Raw genomic sequence first — 16,581 nt, 5'->3', positions numbered from 1 at the left:
ATAATGGTTCATCTGGTTCTTCATTTGGTGCGTGAGATTAAGTTGTGCGGTCCAGTGTTCATGAGGTGGTGCTACCCTTTTGAAAGACACATGGGTACATTACAAGATAAAGTACGGAACCGAGCTCACCCTGAAGGAAGTATAATGCAAGGGACAGTGGGTGAGGAGATAGGTAACTTTGTGGCGGACTACATAGCCCTTGCTCAACCTATTGGTCTTTCTACTTCTCGACATGAAGGTAGACTTGATGGTCATGGCACAATTGGGTCGAAACGAATGTCACCAGACCGAGATCAGTTCTTACAAGTACACCTTTATGTGTTGCACCTTGTTTCAGATGTGCACCCATATTTAGACGAGCACATGGCTTGTTTGCGTGCCGAATTTCCATCCAAAGGTGAAAGGGAACTTATGCAGTTGCATAATAAGAAATTTGTTGATTGTTTTCGTGAACGAGTAATGAGTGGATTGAATGATACTAATGTGACCGATACAGTACGGTGGCTTGCGTACGGTCCTAGGGATGATGTCCGTTCATTTGAGGGATATGACATCAATGGGTACACTTTTTGGACCGAGGCTCGTGATTTGAAATCTTCCTCCACCCAAAACAGTGGTGTAACTCTTGTGGCATCGTCAAGGGAGTTTGCAAGTTCTAAGGATAAATCACCTGTCGATGCAGAGTTGTCATACTATGGTCGAATTCAAGAAATATGGGAGCTTGATTATTGTGACTTCACGGTTGCTCTTTTCAAGTGTAAGTGGGTTGATAATATCAGGCGAAACGTCAAACATGAGGACTTTACTCTTGTAGATCTTGGCCACTTGAATGATAGTGCGGAACCATTTATCCTTGCATCTCAAGCTAAGCAAGTGTTCTACGTAACTGACCCAATGGATTCAAAATGGTCTATAGTGCTAGCTGGCAAAAGAAGAATCCTAGGCATTGGAGATGTTAAGGATGAGGAAGAATATGATGCGCTTGATGATTCAGCACCTTTCACTGTTCCTAAACCTGGAGTACTAAATGACATAGACAACGAAGCAGGTTATATGCGATCAGACCACAACGAAGGAATTTCATAATGAGGTAGTTTGATTAAAAGTTAGTAATGGTTTCATTGCAAATATAGTTTAGTTATCATGTATATAGGAGCATAAGTAGGCGAAAATGATATATTTGTAGTTTGAAATTGCCTAAGTGTACTCATTATCATGCATATACAAGGTTATAGGACCATAAGTAGGTGAAACTGGCATAAATAGCTTCTACTTAACCCAACTCCTTTGTTTTGTGTATGAACTAACATTTATTCATTCTAACAACCTATTTTCCATATGTATATTGAAATTGGCATTTTGTACTCATTATCATGCATATACAAGGTTATAGGACCATAATAAGTAGGTGAAAATGGCTAAAATAGCTTCTACATAACCATAATAACTATCATGCATATACTTTACTATACACTAATATTGTTTTATGATTGCTTTGACAGGTGCTTATATCTCATGGCGGACGATCATGATCCTCGTTTGGTAGAGGACATTGACGATGATGAGTATGAGGACGAGTACGAGGATGACAACTCCGATGATAGTGATGCTCCTTATGATGTGAATAAGGAGGATGACTTGGGTGAGCCAGCGGATCAGGCTCAAGATGAGTTCGAGCGTAGGCTTGACGATTTTGAAATGTCAACTGAACGTGCACCGGCCATTGTAAATACAGCACGTGAGATTGTTGGTGAGAACCCGACTCCTGAAAGTCAAGGCCAAGGACAAGATGAAAACAACACAGGTGGTGGAGGGGAGGAAAAGGCATCGGCTGAAAGAAAAACAAGGGGTCCGACGAGAAGCTTTAAGAAACCGGACGGTCCCATGGTCTTGGAGTATGACAACAAAGGCCAACCCGGGCCCAAATGGCGTCGACAATATGCTAATCAAGTTGGCTTATGTTTCGCGGAAAATCCCCATTACACTTGTATTGCGGCAAGTACCTCCGGGTTTGATTCAAGCATTTTGGGATGATACAAGGGTAAGTGTGTTTTTGGCACATTTAGACAATTTAAGATTTCTTAACCTTATGATTGTTTTTAAATAGAAACTAATAATTGGTTTTAATTTGTGCTTGCAGAGGCAGTTTTCTATTCCTAATGATCCCGAGAAGAAAAGGGTGTTTGTCTCTTTATTAGGGGAAATATTCAGAGGCTTTAAGACCAAGTTGACTAATCGGTGGATCCATAAGAAGAAGAAGGTGCAAACAAAGAAGAAGAATGCCAAAGAGGATAACCGTCTCCCGTGGCAAATATGGCCGACCGTGTCAAAAGATGATTGGGAAGAGTTCGTTAGAATGAAGAGTCAAAAGAAAGCCATTGTAAGTTTGTGTAAATCTGATGTCAATTGAATAATAGCTTGACACTTTTTGTATTAATGAGACTAACATTTTTTGTTTTGTAGGAACTTCGAGAGCAAAATCAAGCGAATGCAGAAAAGAAGAAATACGTCCATCGTATGGGTCCTAAGACTTTTGCTGAAAAGAGACCTGAGTGGGCCGCTTCGGGTTTATACCCTAAAGCGCTTCTAGTGGCATCGAAGGAACCCTCTAGTTCCACGATCACTACCTTGGTGAGTCGTGCCGGTGATTTCTTTTGTTCTCTCCATTCGTTTGATAAGAAAACCGGAAAATGGTTCATCAAGGGTCCGGAAGCCAAAAAACTGGCGGATAAGCTAGTAAGTTACCTATGAATTGTTGAAATTAAGTCAATTTTGCATCTAATCACTGTACAAACCATTAACTGTTTTACTGACCTCATTTTTCCTTATGCTATAGCTTAAGCACACTCAAGAGATGGTGGAGGGCAAATTTGAACCAAGTGTGGAGAATGACCCTTTCACCATGGCTTTGGGAAGGCCATACCATCCAAGACGAGTAGTAGGTTCAGGAGGGTCATTGCTTGGATGGAATAAGGTGATGGGTCCCGAATACACAAAATCGGGTAGATCTCGAGCCAGTGTTAACTCACCGGGGGAGTTGGATGCCAAGGTGGCATCAATTAAGGAACAAGTACGCAACGAGTTAGTTGGTGAATTGAATGCTTGGGCGAAGCTGATGAACTTACCGACTTTGCCGTTCCTTACTCGTACCCCGGTCGACTCATGTTCTGAACCAAAAGGACAAGGAGAAGGTGATAGACATGGAGGAGATGAGATACGTGGTGAAGATGTGCCACCTCAGGTAAAATCAATTGGGTTATTAAAAGTTTTAAAATACCGAGTTAATTGAGATTTTAGGTGCAATGATTGATGTACTGTTGCAGGTTCCTACTCCTACACATGCGGACTCGAGGGAGCTTGAAAATCCAACACCGCATGAATTTCCAGAGTTACAGGTGATTTGTAACCCTCTACCTTAATGAATTTTGTTATATCTATGCTGTTGTAAAAGTCCTATTTAACTATCCTCTTTTTATATATATACTTGTGTAGGAAGACACCCGGTGTGCACTTCTAGCCCCGGGGCATGCAAATAGTACCGTGTTGAGTTTGGTGGCGTATGGTAGTGCCCAACCGACGACGGGTGCTACGGCGGGGCCACATCATTACTCGGTTGGGATCGATTCAGTGGTTGCGGGGTTCGAAGACATCCCACTACCCGTACCGATAGAGGAGGTTGAGATAACAGCGCTTTGGCAAGCTGTAGGTAGCTTCGTTGATTGGCCACGTGCATGGGTGAAGTTGATTAATAAGGAGTTAAATTAGATACTCACTTGACTATTTTCTTCATTTCTCAACTTATAAACTCCTTGCATCTCAAAACAACTCATAATCACATATTTATAAGTGTTTGTCATTTGAAAATACATTAAAATCGCTAAGTTCTAAGGTTTTGGGTCCAATTCATCAAACTAAAGCCACTTTGAGCCGAAATGGCTACTCACTTGCCTATTTTCTTCATTTCTCAACTTATAAACTACTTGCATCTCAAAACAACTCATAATCACATATTTATAAGTGTTTGTCATTTGAAATTACATAAAAATCGCCTAGTTCAAATTTTTTTTTTTTTTTAAAAAAATAAGCAACTTCCGCCGCACCGGGACACCCGAGGGAGCCGCCCCCGCTGCCGGAATAGCAAAGGCAGCCCCAACGAGGCCACAGCAGCCCCGACAGGTGGCTGCCAGACTGCTGCAGCCTCGGCAGCAGCCTGCCTGGGCTGCTGCAACCTCGACAGGCGGCTGCCATGGCTGCTGCAGCCTCGGCAGGTGCTGCTACAGCCATGGAAGCCGCCTATCGAGGCAGCAGCAGCCCAGGCAAGCTGCTGCCAAGGCTGCAGCAGACTGGCAGCCACCTGCTGTGGCTGCTACAGCCTTGGCAGCCACCTGTCGGGGCTGTTGTGGCCTCGGCACGGGCTGCCTTCGCTGTTCCGGCAGCGGGGGCGGCTCCCTCGGGTGTCCCGGTGCGGCTGCCGTTGCATTTTTAAAAAAAAAAAAATTTAAGCAATTTTCATCATTTCATCAAAAAGTAGCCATTTTGAGCCGAAATGGCTACTTACTTGCCTATTTTCTTCATTTCTCAACTTATAAACTCCTTGCATCTCAAAACAACTCATAATCACATATTTATAAGTGTTTGTCATTTGAAACTACATAAAAATCGCCAAGTTCTAAGTTTTTGGGTCCAATTCATCAAAAAAAAGCCATTTTGACCCGAAATGGCTACTCACTTGGCTATTTTCTTCATTTCTCAACTTATAAACTCCTTGCATCTCAAAACAACTCATAATCACATATTTATAAGTGTTTGTCATTTGAAATTACATAAAAATCGCCAAGTTCTAAGTTTTTGGGTCCAATTCATCAAAAAAAGCCATTTTGACCCGAAATGGCTACTCACTTGGCTATTTTCTTCAATTCTCAACTTATAAACTCCTTGCATCTCAAAAAAACTCATAATCACATATTAATAAGTGTTTGTCATTTGAAATTACATAAAAATCGCCAAGTTCTAAGTTTTTGGGTCCAATTCATCAAAAATAGCCATTTTGAGCCGAAATGACTACTCACTTGGCTATTTTCTTCATTTCTCAACTTATAAACTCCTTGCATCTCAAAACAACTCATAATCACATATTTATAAGTGTTTGTCATTTGAAATTACATAAAAATCGCCAAGTTCTAAAGTTTTGGGTCCAATTCATCAAAAAAAGCCATTTTGACCCGAAATGGCTACTCACTTGGCTATTTTCTTCATTTCTCAACTTATAAACTCCTTGCATCTCAAAACAACTCATAATCACATATTTATAAGTGTTTGTCATTTGAAATTACATAAAAATCGCCAAGTTCTATGTTTTTGGGTCAAATTCATCAAAAAAAGCCATTTTGACCCGAAATGGGTACTCACTTGCCTATTTTCTTCATTTCTCAACTTATAAACTCCTTGCATCTCAAAACAACTCATAATCACATATTTATAAGTGTTTGTCATTTGAAATTACATAAAAATCGCCAAGTTCTAAGTTTTTGGGTCCAATTCATCAAAAATAGCCATTTTGAGCCGAAATGGCTACTCACTTGGCTATTTTCTTCATTTCTCAACTTATAAACTCCTTGCATCTCAAAACAACTCATAATCACATATTTATAAGTGTTTGTCATTTGAAATTACATAAAAATCGCCAAGTTCTAAGTTTTTGTGTCCAATTCATCAAAAATAGCCATTTTGAGCCGAAATGGCTACTCACTTGGCTATTTTCTTCATTTCTCAACTTATAAACTCCTTGCATCTCAAAACAACTCATAATCACATATTTATAAGTTTTTTTCATTTGAAATTACATAAAAATCGCCAAGTTCTAAGTTTTTGGGTCCAATTCATCAAAAAAAGCCATTTTGACCCGAAATGGCTACTCACTTGGCTATTATAAGTGATTGTGAGTTGAAACTTATTATTTCTAAAACTATTTCAGATTTCCAATGGAAGCAAAACTTCAAAGAGAAAGAGGGTGGAGAAGCCTAAAAGAATTGATCAAACTAAGAAGAAGCTTAGTGAACAACAGTCCAAGAGTGAACAAGCGTCGAAGTTGCACTCTTCGAAAGGTTCACCCATGCCACCTACTCCACTTGTTGAAGACATTGTTCTTCAATCGCTCTCTACTGACATGACCTTTCTTCACAACCGTGCTTGTCATTTGGTCGATCCCATGGAAGTTGCACTTCCTAAAGCAATGTTCCACTATGATGAGGATGCAATTGCATGGATCAGCAAAGAAGATGTGAAGGAATTTCTACGTGGTGCAAAGCTTAACATTTCCCTCATTCAAACATTCATGAGGTACTTCAATGCCCACATAATCTATACTTTTTTCAAGTTATTCAAATTGATGGTGATTATCCTACATCTGATAAATTAATCAATGTTCATGCACGCAGAGCACTACAGGAGCACTTAACTGACACTGATTCTCCTTGTAAAGTTGGGTGGTTATGCCCCGAGCAGTTATCCAATACTAAAATCATAGGCAACCCCCATGACGTGTTGTACTATGTTGAACAGAGTATAAGGGAATCAACGCGTGCGGGAGACAAGTTCATATTCGCCCCATGTTATAGAGAGTAAGTCTAACCATGTCAAATTCAATCGATTTGGCCTCATTATATGTTGACTCCTAAATATTAATTACCTTGTCTATTGTGAACTTATGTAGGGAGCATTGGAGCCTCATGGTGATTTGTAATTCCACTAACACAATTTATCACCTTGATTCAGCTCGATCATCGGAGAAGTGGCTCGTGAAGTCTATATTGCAAAAGTAAATATATATAGCAACCTATAGTGATGATTATTGCTAATAATAACTAATTTATTAATCATACGACTAATCAAATTTGATTGTATTTTTTTATACTACAGTGTTATGAAAAAGCTACATTGTCGTGCTCCAAAGGGTCCAACATGGAAGACACCGTTGGTAATTTACATGATATTATTGTGATTATCTTGAAAATCTATGGTAGTAAATATTTGCTCATTTCCTTTGCATGTTTCACTGATGTGATTTGTTTGTCATATGCTAGTGCGCACAACAAGAGAATGGACTTGATTGTGCTTTGTATGTGATGAGATTCATGCTTGACATTGTGACTCATTGTACGGACACTCAACAGCTTGATGAGGTAAGTCCTAAAACTTCTTGAAATGCTATATTGATGTGATTTCACGCCTTAGACACTTAATATTACCCAACAATGGCATGTTATGAGAAACAAAAAAACTATTTCACAAGAAAGGTAGAAAATGGGCTGAATAGAAGTCATATGGGCCATGTTAGGGCCATTTTGTGTTAATATGCTCTTTTGATGTGATTTCTTTCCTTATACACATATAACTAGATAATATTGATATGTTATGAGATAAATAAAGTTCATTTAATAAGAAATGTAGGAAATGGGCAAAGTAAGGTCATATAGGCCATATTCGGGCCATTTTGAGTAAAAAGCGTCGTAAACCTTAATAAAATGCTCTCCTATACAATTTTAGGGCTTACACACATACAACTACCCAACATTGACATGTTATGAGAAAGAAATAGTTCATTTGATAAGTAATGTAGAAAATGGGCTACATAGAAGTCATATAAGCCCTATTTGGGCCATTTTGAGTAAAATGCGTTGTTAAACTTCTTGAAATGCTATATTGATGTGATTTCTAGCCTTAGACACCTAATATTATCCAACAATGACATGTTATGAGAAACAAAAAGGCTATTTCACAAGAAAGGTAGAAAATGGGTTGAATAGAAGTCATATGGGCCATATTAGGGCCATTTTGTGTTAATATGCTCTTTTGATGTGATTTCTTTCCTTATACACCTATAACTAGATAATATTGACATGTTATGAGATAAATAAAGTTCATTTAATAAGAAATGTAGGAAATGGGCAAAGTAAGGTCATATAGGCCATATTCGGGCCATTTTGGGTAAAAACCGTCATAAACCTTAACAAAATGCTCTCCTATACAATTTTAGGGCTTACACACATACAACTATCCAATATTGACATGTTATGAGAAAGAAATAGTTCATTTGATAAGTAATGTAGTAAATGGGCTATATAGAAGTCGTATAGGTAATATTTGATAAAATACATATTTTTTGCCTAATTAATTATTTTTAAAATAATGTTTTTGTATTTCAAGTTTTGCAAGGTCCAAAAGGATGGTCCGTTGACAATCAAGGAGCTTAATGAAGTTCGTGACATGTTGGCGTCTTTCATCACCTTCAACATGTAAATGGCATGCATTGTAATTGTAAATTATTTATGTTAACTTTTGAACTATATATAACTTATTATTCATTATATATGTGTACTTACTATTATTTGTATATGTAAGCAACTTTTTTTTTTTTTTTTTTTTTGTATTGCGTTTGGGAATATTTATATCTATATATATATATAATTGAATTCTTGTATCTAATATTATTTTTGTATATAATAATTAATAATATTATTATTAGTTATTATAATAATAAAATTATTAATTATTATATTTAATATAATTGCTGGAATTACAGGTTATTATTATTGCAGGTTTTTTTTAAAAAATATTATTGCACGATGGAAAAAAAAAACGAAAAAAAAAATTATACAAAAGGCACCGGTTAGGCAGGAACCGGTGCCTAAACTATCCACCACCCAAAAAAAAAATGGCGGGAGAGCAGTATTAGGCACCGGTTAACCGGTGCCTATTCTACCCTATGGCACCGGTTAACCGGTGCCTATTAAACCCTATGGCACCGGTTTTGAACCGGTGCCAAATAGTAGGTTTTTGGCACCCCTCAAATAGGCAGCGGTTCAAACTGGTGCCTTAGACCGGGTTTGAACCGCTGCCTAATGCGTTTTTTCTACTAGTGTACTCTGAAAAAAAAAAAAAAAAAAAAAAATCTTTATCAACTCAACCTCGAATAATAATAATAATACCATTCTTTACTCAACTCTGTATCCCATAAGTGTGCCATGCTCATTGTTCTATACCTAGCCTTGGACATGGGTAATTTGAATAAAACCAACAAGTATAAAAACTTGAATACTCTCAATAACCAGAAAAACACCTTAAACAAGACCACATATGGGTCAATTCCCACTGTAGGGGACCATAGAAAAATAAATAATAAAGATTGTACCTCATTCTTAACTCATGGTCATTATCTCATTACCAACATGCCAAGAACCAAGGTATATAACACTGAGCCTCAAACCAAGAATAAAATAATCATTCTCAACCTTTTGATCTCGTAGATCGATCAAATAACCATTCACAAATTAATTTATAATATCTCAATATTGGCACATGTTCCAAATGACATAACAATTCAATTTAAAAACATCTCAACTCTTAGGGAAATAAAACTAGTTCCCAAAAATAATTAATTCTCAACCCAAAAATAATACTCTGCATTAACAACCCTAAAACCTTGATAAAACAATACTCCCTATAACAACAACATTAAAAACCCTAGAAATAATTGTACAATCAATATATACAACAAAAATAAATAATACGATACTCAAATCTAATCAAATCATATAATACCATAATAATTAATCATATATACAAAGAGTACAAATAATAAATCATATCACACATAACAATACGAAAATACAAACATCTCAAAAATATAGTGTAATTACATATAATAATAATAATAATAATACAATTAAACTAAACAAACATCTCAAAAGAAGTTTGTGTGATTACCTTAATATGAAAACTATAAACAACACCAAACGAAATACTCGTATTAACCATAGCAGGAGCAAGGTAGCTTCCATGGACTTGTGCGGCACTTTAATTCTCCGATCAAAGAAATAAGACTTTAATTCTCCAATCAAAAAAATAGGATTGTACTAAGTCAATCAACTAATCTATATCTATATTATTTGTAAAATATGAAGAATGAATTGATAATAATTGTCATTCTTCAATCAACCATGTGACATCTCACGCATAGAGGAATAAATATGGGCGTGAATTAATAGGCAAATAAATTATACTTCGTATAGAATAAGAATATAATGTATGGTTGGTGCACCCGGGTGCACCATACGCATGGTACACCCGGAAAGAACATTAGGTATATTTAAAAGAACATGGGTGGAAAAAAAAGAACATTATAGATATTTATAAAGAGCATGAACGTAATATGTTCTTTAAATTTGATTATTATGTTCTTTGAGTTTGAAATATATGTTCTTTATATTATACAGTATGTTCTTTAATGTATGTACATTTTAAAAAAAAATAAAAAAAATAAAAAAAAATCACCCGAGTAACTAGAAAAAAGAACATGTTCTTTACTGTATTGAACATGTTCTTTTTGTAAAGTCTTTATGTTCTTTGGCTAGAGGTGACCAAAGTTAGACTGACCCGACTTGATTTTGGATGGGTTTTGGGCAGAATTTTTTTGCCCCCAAATCGGGTCGGACCCAGCCCGTAAATTTAAATTTTTGGGCGAGTTTGGGATTGCGTTTTTATGCATTTTAGTTGATTTTTTTTTACTTAACCCGAAAAGCCCTCACGGCCGGACCATTTTGGGCAGGTTTGGGCACAAAAACTTCAGCCCAAAACTTGGCCCGACTCGAAAAGTGAGCTGATTTTTTAACCTTGCCCCGATCCGCCCAATGATCACCTATATCTTTGTCAAACACGAACATGTTCTTTTTTGTCAAATATAATGTTCTTTTTCAAACACGTTCAACCACCCAAGTAACCATGAAAAATAACATGTTCTTTTTGTACAGACTTTATGTTCTTTGTAATGTCACGTTCTTGTCAAAACACAAACATGTTCTTTTGTCAAACACATGTATGTTTTTTTCCAAATACTAGCATGTTCTTTTTTTTTCCCCATGTTCTTTAAAATATGCTTAATGTTCTTTCCGGGTGCACCATGCGAATGGTGCACCCGGGTGCACTATACTATTTTCAATAAGTATAAGTCTTACGTAAATAAAATAGGATTTCAAAACTTCCTAAACACTAAAATAAAATATGAGATTAAGAAAGTTATTTAATAAATAAATAATTTTTTTAAAAAAATATATATATTATATAAAATTATAAAATATTCGGGTATTACAGAAATAGAATTTAATTTAGGTAAATTTGACTTTTTCTACCATTAAAATACACTACTTTGACTTTGGGTTTCAATAATACAAAGTATGTTCTTTGAATTTGGCTCGTATGTGGTTTTCAAAAAAATTTGGCTCCTATGTTATTTGAGGTGTAGTAACGTACAAATTCTTTTTTTTTTTTAATTTTTTTTTATCATATGTCATATTAAATTACTGTTATTATCGTATGTTTTTTGAGTTTGATCAATGTGATCTTTGTTTAAAATGTACTTCCTCGTTTCTTTTAAATGCAACACACCCTTTAGCGCAGTAATTAAAAAAGGTGGGGTTTACATGATATAATAAATATTAAAATAGGATGAGTGGTTGTTAGGAGTGTAATTTAGTGGGCCATGTGCTTTAAATAAGGGATATAGTATAGTTTTTCCATAAAGTAACTTTCCTTTTATAGTGTGTTGCAAGTATTATGACATTTCCTTTTTAGGGCGGTGTTGCAAGTAAAAGAAAACAAAGGAAGTATATGCTATTTACATTATAAATTATGTTTTTTTAACATATGTTATTTTGAATTGAATTTTAATATATGAACAATATTTCAAGCAATAGTATATTTAAATTTTTTTTTTTTTCTATTTGTTAAAGGTGTTTCTAATAAGTATGTAGTTTTTATTTAAATATTAGATGAAGCCCGTAGGATATATGGTTTTTTTTAATTTTATAAAATAAACTTGTTATATAAATAAGTAGCATATTATTTTATATAAATAAGTAGTAATAATCTTGCTAGTCCCTAAACTTTCATTGTTTAGAATAAAGTAAATGTCAACTCAACATCAAAAGGTCCCTAAACTTTCTTTAAAATATTATTTATTTTTTTCCACATGGGCACTTTGGTCCCTAAACTTTGGTGACTCATCTTTTTTCCACCGGAAAAATAAGTTATAGGTGGTTGAGGGAATAATTTGCTTCATTTAAAGGATAAGGGAACAAGATGCTACAAATACTAAAGTTGAGGGACTGTATTTTAGCTTAACTCTAAACCTTTATTAATACTTCTAGAAAAACTACAGATAAATCGATAAAATGTTTTCCAAAAATATTATTACCCCAAAAAAGAACCTGTCATTCTCTTTGGTTTAACACTATTTCTAACGGAAAATCCATCACTACACTACTAAAAATTAAGGTTTTTGCGACTGTCTCTAACGGTTGCTGAAAATAGTATAAACGATCGCTAAAAATAATTGCGACCGTTAACGGTCATAAAGGGATGGTCGTTATTTACTTGGTCGCAAAAAGAAATTATTACGACTGGTTGACAGTCATAGATATATCAAATTGAAATGCACAAAATAAACCTGGATATACCAAATCGAAATTCACAAAATAAACCTGGATCAACTCGACCCAAAGTTATTTGACCAAACCCGTTTTGAACTCGATACAAATATATCAAACCAAATATGAATCGATCTGAAGTTGATTGGATTTTTACCCGAATCTTACTCGACATATTTTCATTCGAAATTGACCTATCCCAAATCGAGGCAGTTAAAAGGGTAATATTGATACAAGTATATCCGATCCGAACAAACCTAGCTGCTAAATTGAATGAACATGAAACCTTAGTTCTTATTGATGGCTGCCATGGCTAATATATACCCCTTCCGTGTTTTAATAAGTGTTACACTTACCACATCCGACCGTGGTTTAATAAGTGATACATTTCTTTTTTTGGCAAAAAACTACAATTTAATATTATATCTCTCTCCTTCCATGACTCTTACCCAAACCCACTACTACTTTTTTATTTATTTTTTTTATTTTTCTCACATTCATTACTTTTCATTGTACTACTAACCCCACTATCTTTCTTTTACAATTTTTTAATACTCTAACAACCCCACTTACCTCTTATTTTATTTAAGTCAATTAAATTGCCTAAAAGTATGTGTCAGTCAAAGTATAACACTTATTAAAACACGGAGGGAGTAATACAAGTTTACACTAATATAGAATTAGGAAACTAACTAAAAGATAACCCAAAAGATATTCTAGCCAATATTATAGCCATAAAATATGGTCACGAAATATATCATATTATTTCTCAAAATATATCCTCAATAAAACCCGACCTATCGTGGATCAACCCAAACTCTATTCGATTTCTTAAATCTTTATAATTTAATACGGAGTAATATATCTATATCTACTCATGGATTTATTTTTATTTTTTGTTACAATGCTAGTCTTTTTTTTTTTTTTTTTTTTTTTTTTTGGGGTAGAATAAGAACTAGATTAGATAATTATAAAAGTTATACGTACAGTTAAAAGGCCTCTCAGCCTAGTTACAGTTAACTCCACCATCAACTAGCCTTGTTCCAATGCTAGTCTCTACTCTATAGTAACACTATCCTGAGAAGTTCACCTGCTAGTGCACTACATTGGGATAAAGGAGTAAATGATTAACTTTGTTAAAATACTCTATCAATTAAATAATAACTACACATTAGCCAATAGCCATGTAGGCTGTAGGGGTGTAGCCTGTCGGTGGGCACTGGACAGCTTGAGGTTTGAAATTTTGTAAATTATGCATGTGTAAAACGGAGTATTTCATTATATATATATATATATATATATATATATATATATATATATATATATATATATATATATATATATAATGGGAATTTTGACTTTTATCACCTTCAAATAACCACTTAATTGAATTTACCACCTCAAAAAAAAAAAGATTTACTTTACCACCACCAAAATTTCTTAAAATTCGATTTTACCACCAACTAACGGATTCCGTCCATGAATCCGTTAGTAGGGCCCACCTTTTTGACGTTTCTTCTTCATCTTCCCCGATTTCCATATCAACCCAGCCGGCAACGAAATTAACACACCGTGGTTGGTCGGAATTTTGTGTGGGGGCAAGGGAGGGGTCGGAATTTGGTGTAACCTAGGGAGGTGGTCGGAATTAGGTGGTGGTTAGGGTTTTAGGAATGCGGAATTTGGTGGTGGCTAGGGTTTTAAGAGTTGTCAGAATTAGGGGGGCTATATGGGTGGTCGGAATTTGGTTGCTACGGTTTTGAGGTCGGAAATTGGTGAAAAGGGGGTCGAAATCCGGTGTGGGGACTGTGGTTGTGGTTGTGCGGTGCAATGCGGTGTTAGCGGTTAGGTGGTGGGGTTGGTCGTAGTGATTAGGTGGTGGCTAAGGTTTTGAGGTCGAAAATTGGTGGAAAGGGGGTCGAAATCGATGCGGTGGTTGGTTGTGCGGTGCGGTGCGGTCGTTGTGGCTGTGCGGTGCGGTGGTAGTTAATAGGTGGTGGGGTTGGTCGTAGCGGTTAGGTGGTGGGGGCTGGTCGTAGCGGTCAGGTGGTGGGGCTGGTCGTAGTCGGTCCGGTGGTGGGGTCTCGACGGTGGCAGCAACCACCGGTTGATGGATGGGGATTTTTAAAATTTTTTTTTTGTTTTTTTTTTAAAGTTTACCCAATAATATGGCGACACGTGTGCAAGGTAGGCCCCACTAACGGATTTATGGACGGAATCCATTAGTTAGAGGTGATTGGTGGGAAAACTGATGTTTATTTTTTTATGAGGTGGTAAAGTAAATCTTTTTTTTTTTTTTTTTGAGGTGGTAAATTCAATAAACTCGTTATTTGAAGGTGGTAAAAGTCAAAATTCCCTATATATATATATATATATATATATATATTTTTTTTTTTTTTTTTTTTGTGGTAAGAAACGGTACTTAAATTATACTTCATCCGTTTTTAAATACTTGTTTCATTTCTCTATGCGCGGAGTTTTATGAGAAATTGAATAAAGTAATAAAATAGGAAGGTAATGAGGTTGGTGGAAGAATAAAAAAAATTGTAAAAACCAAAAGTACTGAAGAGAATTGAAAAAGAGAGAATATGTACGTAGTAATTATTATTGTTGGGTCTACTTGCCTACTTGGTGAGAGAAATTAACTAAATATTGTAAAAACTTTCCAAATAAAAAAATGAAGCAAATATTTAAAAACGGTAAAAAAAAATGGAGTAAATATTTAAAAATAGAGGAGTACTTCATACAATCATACTTGTCACTTTGTCATTTATATAGGTTTCAGAAAGTCGTTGGCCATAACCAATATAATTATTACCAGTATTTACTTTGCATTTTTGCATAATTTTAAACAAGTGGTATGCAGAGGTAGGTTGCTATCACCAGTACAATGGGCTCCATTTTATAGGAATTGGTCAAATGAGTAAATACTGGCATATTGCGGTATTGGCCTACTATCATATGGCTCGTTTGGCTTAATTTTATGTACTTCTAAAGATAAATTTATTTTTAGTAGTTGAGCGAAGCAAGTGTCAAACTGTCAACCTAACTTTCACTGTAAATTAAGGGCGTGTTCGGCGCTAGCTTTTGAGTAGCTTTTAGGTAGCTTTTAGTGGTTTGACCAAGTCAAATCACTACTTGACAAAAAATGTGTGGTTAGGGTAGCTTTTAGTGGTGGAGGTAGCTTTTATAAAAAGTTAGAAATATTAGCTTTTGAAATTAGAGGTAGCTTTTGAGGTACCTGTTGAAAATTTAATCTATAGTTTTAAAAAATAAAATGTTGATTTTTATATGTAACAGCTAGTCAACGCTACTTTGGGTCTGTTCGGCAAAATTAGCTGTAGCTGTTGGCTATCAACTTTTGAGTAGCTGTGAGCTGTCAAGTAGTAGCTGTTAGAGGTCAGTTGTCAAGGTAGCGGTTCATACTATGAGTGTTCGGTAAAAGTAGCGATTGAAACTATAAAATACAGTCATTATTATTATTATTATTATTATTATTATTATTATTATTATTATTATTATAAAAAACAAAACGTCCAGAGTCATTCAATTTACAAGAAATTGGTAGGGAGCCGAGATACAATCTGGGCCCCCACCCCTCTAGCTATAGCGAACCCGATCCTGCTGAAGATGTGAGCAGCTGCACGAGCACCAATATCCTGAGTCTTAGCGAACGCCTGAACCCGCTTCAGCAACGCAATAGCATCCTTCTCTAATTCCCCCAACGCAATATTATTATTATTATTATTATTATTATTATTATTATTATTATTATTTTGAGCAGTTGATTTTGGAGCTAAAATCGTGTTGAGAAGATCGGTTGAGATTGTGTCGTATATCCACTGTTTAACAATTGCATCTAATCGCTTCCACAAGGCATCTGAAACATCTATCGGTCTGAGTCGAGTCTATGTGATCTAACACATTATACGCACAAGCATGATTCTCAAATAACTCCACCCAATTGGAGTATTGAACTTTCTCATAGTCAAGAACAAGGGGTATGACATTTTTTATGTTGTTTACCGCTAAAGCGGGGTGAAACTCCGACGTAGGGGGAGGCGGAGGAGGTGGAGGAGTGGAGTCATCATCCTTTGCCATG

Source organism: Chenopodium album, chromosome 9, assembly GCF_948465745.1.
Source record: "Chenopodium album chromosome 9, dcCheAlbu1.1, whole genome shotgun sequence".
NCBI lineage: Eukaryota > Viridiplantae > Streptophyta > Magnoliopsida > Caryophyllales > Amaranthaceae > Chenopodium > Chenopodium album.
The sequence above is the reverse complement of the archived record's forward strand: the minus strand, read 5'-3'. Positions refer to the sequence as shown.